Source organism: Canis lupus, chromosome X (assembly GCF_011100685.1).
Source record: "Canis lupus familiaris isolate Mischka breed German Shepherd chromosome X, alternate assembly UU_Cfam_GSD_1.0, whole genome shotgun sequence".
NCBI lineage: Eukaryota > Metazoa > Chordata > Mammalia > Carnivora > Canidae > Canis > Canis lupus.
The window spans coordinates 94,542,743-94,548,023 of record NC_049260.1 but is presented as its reverse complement, the minus strand read 5'-3'; the positions used below and the strand labels follow the sequence as shown (position 1 = coordinate 94,548,023).

At 44.2% G+C, this 5,281-nt stretch overlaps 1 pseudogene; it reads right to left on the bottom strand.

The window, feature by feature from the left end:
- Positions 1–279: 279 nt before the first annotated feature.
- LOC100682673 lies at positions 280–1,509 on the bottom strand (annotated as a pseudogene).
- Positions 1,510–5,281: the final 3,772 nt, after the last annotated feature.

The window sequence follows — 5,281 nt, the reverse complement described above, 5'->3', positions numbered from 1 at the left end:
TTGGAAAGGAGGGTAGAAGGGAAGGGGAGTGAGGGAAGGAAGGTAAAGAAAAGGAGTAAAATTGATCAAATGGAATTCTTTTTTTAATTCTTGAGAACAATGAAGTTCTTGCAAGCACAGTTTGTTTCTGCAAATTATTTTCCAAATGGGTAAAAAATGGAACCAAAACAGAGAATCCCTTAAGAACCTAAAGTGGTGCAACATGAAAAGCTAAGATTATCCAGTAGCAAGTATTGCAGCCTTCAGTTGCCAGCTGCCTCCTCTTACAGCTCCCAGGAGTTAGTGGGATGAAAATGTCTTCCCTGTGATTGTTTTCATTTCTTTTTTCTCAGCATCTGAGCATGCATGGTTCAGTACCTTGAGGAGGTCGGATGTTTTTGCCTCATATGTGTGTGAATATAGGCCTTAGAGTAATCGATGCGGTAAAGAAGATAATCCTGAAACATGTGGAGCAAGTTGGTGGTGTTATCCCCAGCACTGGTGTAGCAAGGGAACAGCATGAAGGTCATGTAGAAAGTGTTGTTGCCCTCGGCAGCACTGATGTCTTTCAGCTCCAAAGGAGATTCCTTGTGGCTAGAGGACCTGTGGGGCTGTGTGGCTGGCTCTGTGTCCTTTGAACTGCAGCATGAACACTTTTCCAATGACCACACCATCATCATCCTTAAAAATTGTGAAGACTACTGTGACTCCATCCTGTTTACACTCACCATATATGGTCTCATCATCCCTCTAATGGATAGTTGCCCAGTTCTCTCCTTCCTTGCCCTCTTCTTGAAATTTGAAGAATTTCTCCAAGACAGAGGCAAAAACAATTTTTTAAAGATTTTATTTATTTATTTATTTATTTATTTATTTATTTATTTATGAGAGACAGAGAGAGACACAGGCAGAGGGAGCAGCAGGCTCCATGCAGGGAGTCTGATGTGGGACTTGATCCTGGGTCTCCAGGATCAGGCCCTGGGCTGAAGGTGGCGCTAAACCACTGAGCCACCTGGGTTGACTAAAAACAATTTTATTTCAACATGTCAGCCTGATACACAATGGAATCCTTGGATGCTGGTAGATTTTCAAGGTCATATAGCAAAGAGACATGGTATCCTCCTTCAGGATTTACCAAGAAACTGCCATACACTCTCTTTAATAACTCATCAGCACCATGTGCCTGAAGTTTCTTGTAGAATTTCAAAGAAATACAGACCAACAGGATTAGGATTTGAAATATGATAGAGGACTCCATCGAAATCTGCAAATGTTACTTCTACTGCTTCTGGTTTGTTACTGGCCTCTGTGACCATGAACTTGAGTGCCAGTGGCTCCTTGATGATGCAGTTCTTCACCTCCAGCAGGATCAGCACCTCAGCTACCCAGACCCCCGGAAGCCTGAAGCCACCTGCCAAACCGCTACCACTGCCTCACCAATAAGCTCGGTCCCTGACAAGCTCTCCGCTCTAGCTGGCTACTTCTGCTCTTACACCCACTTTTGCTAGCTGCCCAGTTGCGCGGCCCCATGGTGTCATTTCTGCCTCAATCTCTCATGAACACACACACATTACATTTCTTGTCATACATATATTATCAAATGAAAGAAGCAGGCTACAAAATAGCTTAGTTATATTTTGAAGTAGACTACAATAAGTTCCACTACCATTTTAATAGTTGCTTTTTCTTGGTGGTAAAACTGTTTGTGGTTACAACTTTATAATATTGTCTAAAATTTCATGAAAATTTATCTACATATATATTTGTGTGTTTATAAATGTATTTTCCTTTACTGTAACTAAACAAATTCTTCTTCTTGTGGAGTTAATATAACAATGTTTTTGTAGACCAAATTGATAAACAACCAACTTTATTACATGTCATAATGCAAGTATTACAAGAAAATTACAAAGATCTATCAAGGTTCAAAACAGGATTATTGCTGAAAAATTCTTTAACGAAATTTTGCAAATCTATATATAAATCAAATGAATCTTGTGGTAAATTTCATAAAGAAAAGAGAAAACAAAATCATCTGTATGATGATAACCACCATCATATAGAATGTTAGTAAAATTCATGATTTTGCATATTAATTGCCTTCTAATATGAAGATAGGAGCAATAACCATGACTCAGAGGTCTACATATAGCCTTAATCCCTTGCCACAGTCACCCTACAATTGCCTAGTCTCTGTTCCAGTTTGATGGACCTTAACTTTGTGTGTATCTAAGGATTGGCAAACATGTTCATAGGCATTCTTGCCTGATCCCTGAGTGAAGTGAACTGAAACCGCCCCAACTGCTTCCTTACGCCCAGTTTCAACCATAGTTCTAACATAACTCTATACCTTCTGCCTAGGTACCAGCTAAGGATCCTGATAGCAATCACGAATTATTCTAACCTAATTTCTGCTTAGTTGTAACCTCAATATGCTCTGACTGTTGCCACCCACATTCCACCCCAATTCTCTCCTCCACCTCATCTCTTTTACACACACATACACAAAAACCCTGTACATGTAATCACATCTAAATCTGTGCACATAACCAGTTATACTTTTTGAAAGCCATCCCAAGAATATATACGCAGAACCTGATTCCTGATTGTGCTTTCCAGACACCTTGGCTCCTTTACTCCACCATCAAAACTTGCAGTAAGTAAACATAATTATTCTCCTGTCTCTTGAAAGCTCTAATGCTCTACCTTGGCTGATAGAGACTGGTCTTGGGATGATTTTAATCGTTTATCTCTTACTAGGTATGTATTCTCATTTAAGGATCTTTTGAACCTCAAAGTCAAGAGCCTTGTCTCTAATCCATTATTTACTATTGAATAGCCTTTCTGCAGTTTTATTTGAAGCAAGGAAATCTTGGATGATCTATAAATTTGTTTGGCTTTCACTGAAAGTGTACTTTGGAAAGCAGACCTAAATGTCACTTATTTATTCTGTATTTCTACAAGTTTCTCTGCCTTTGTCATCTATGTTTTGGAAATATCTGATTTTCTCTGATTGTGTTTTATTCTCAATAAATAAGGTAATTGGAAAACAACGCTCTTAGAGAGCTATTCTTGTCATTTTATCCTTTAAGGAGATGAAGTTGTGGGTTACTTTATACGTCAAGTATAAAATTATGCTATGACTTCAACTTGTCTTATTTTCTCCTCTAGTCTCTTTACATGTCTATGCAGATAAGCCAGGTTTGCTATTAAAATTTTGGATCTAGACTTGTGGGGGGAGGAGCAAGATGGCGGAAGAGTAGGGTCCCCAAATCACCTGTCTCCACCAAACTACCTAGAAAACCTTCAAATTATCCTGAAAATCTATGAATTCGGCCTGAGATTTAAAGAGAGACCAGCTGGAATGCTACAGTGAGAAGAGCTCGCGCTTCTATCAAGGTAGGAAGACGAGGAAAAAGAAATAAAGGAACAAAGGCCTCCAAGGGGGAGGGGACCCGCGAGGAGCCGGGCTGAGGCCGGGGCGAGTGTCCCCAGGACAGGAGAGCCCCGTCCCGGAGGAGGAGGAGCTGCACCGACCTTCCCGGGCGGAAAGGGGCTCGCGGGGAGTTGGAGCAGGACCCAGGAGGGCGGGGATGCCCTCGGGCTCCCGGGGACAGTAACAGAGCAACTGCGCGCCCAGGAGAGTGCGCCGAGCTCCCTAAGGGCTGCAGCGCGCACGGCGGGACCCGGCGGGACCCGGAGCAGCTCGGAGGGACTCGGGCGGCGGCTCCGCGGAGGGGGCTGCGCGGCCCCGGGAGCAGCTCGGAGGGGCTCGGGCAGAGGAAGAGGCTCCGTGCGGAGGGGGCTGCGCGGTTCCAGGAGCAGCTCGGAGGGGCTCGGGCGGCGGCTCCACGGAGGGGGCTGCGCGGCCCGGGAGGCGAATCCACCAGCGCAGGCTCCGGAGCACAGGGCGCCGGGACACAGCCCAGGATCCGGCCTCCCCCGGGACAGGCAGAGGCCGGGAGGGCCCAGGACAGCAAGGACGCTCCTGCCCCAGCTGAGCACATCAGCGGCCCCGCCCCGGAGCCTCCAGGCCCTGCAGACGGAGTTCCTGCCGGAGCTGAACCCAGGTTTCCAGAGCTGCCCCGCCACTGGGGCTGTTCCTCCTGCGGCCTCACGGGGTAAACAACCCCCACTAAGCCCTGCACCAGGCAGGGGCACAGCAGCTCCCCCAACTGCTAACACCTGAAAATCAGCACAACAGGCCCCTCCCCCAGAACACCAGCTAGACGGACAACTTCCAGGAGAAGCCAAGGGACTTAAAGTACACAGAATCAGAAGATACTCCCCGGTGGTTCTTTTTTTGTTTGTTTGTTTTTGTTTTTGTTTTGTTTTGCTTTTTGATTTGTTTCCTTCCCCCACCCCCTTTTTTTTCTCCTTTCTTTTTCTTTCTCTTTTTCTTCTTTTTTTTTTTTTTTCGTTTTTTTTTTCTTTTTCTTCCCTTTTTTATTCTCTTTCTCTTTTCTTTCCTTCTTTCTCTCCTCTCTTTTTCTCTTTTTCCCAATACAACTTGCTTTTGGCCACTCTGCACTGAGCAAAATGACTAGAAGGAAAACCTCACCTCAAAAGAAAGAATCAGAAACAGTCCTCTCTCCCACAGAGTTACAAAATCTGGATTACAATTCAATGTCAGAAAGCCAATTCAGAAGCACTATTATACAGCTACTGGTGGCTCTAGAAAAAAGTATAAAGGACTCAAGAGACTTCATGACTGCAGAATTTAGAGCTAATCAGGCAGAAATTAAAAATCAATTGAATGAGATGCAATCCAAACTAGAAGTCCTAACGACGAGGGTTAACGAGGTGGAAGAACGAGTGAGTGACCTAGAAGACAAGTTGATAGCAAAGAGGGAAACTGAGGAAAAAAGAGACAAACAATTAAAAGACCATGAAGATAGATTAAGGGAAATAAACGACAGCCTGAGGAAGAAAAACCTACGTTTAATTGGGGTTCCCGAGGGCGCCGAAAGGGACAGAGGGCCAGAATATGTATTTGAACAAATTCTAGCTGAAAACTTTCCTAATCTGGGAAGGGAAACAGGCATTCAGATCCAGGAAATAGAGAGATCCCCCCCTAAAATCAATAAAAACCGTTCAACACCTCGACATTTAATTGTGAAGCTTGCAAATTCCAAAGATAAGGAGAAGATCCTTAAAGCAGCAAGAGACAAGAAATCCCTGACTTTTATGGGGAGGAGTATTAGGGTAACAGCAGACCTCTCCACAGAGACCTGGCAGGCCAGAAAGGGCTGGCAGGATATATTCAGGGTCCTAAATGAGAAGAACATGCAACCAAGAATAC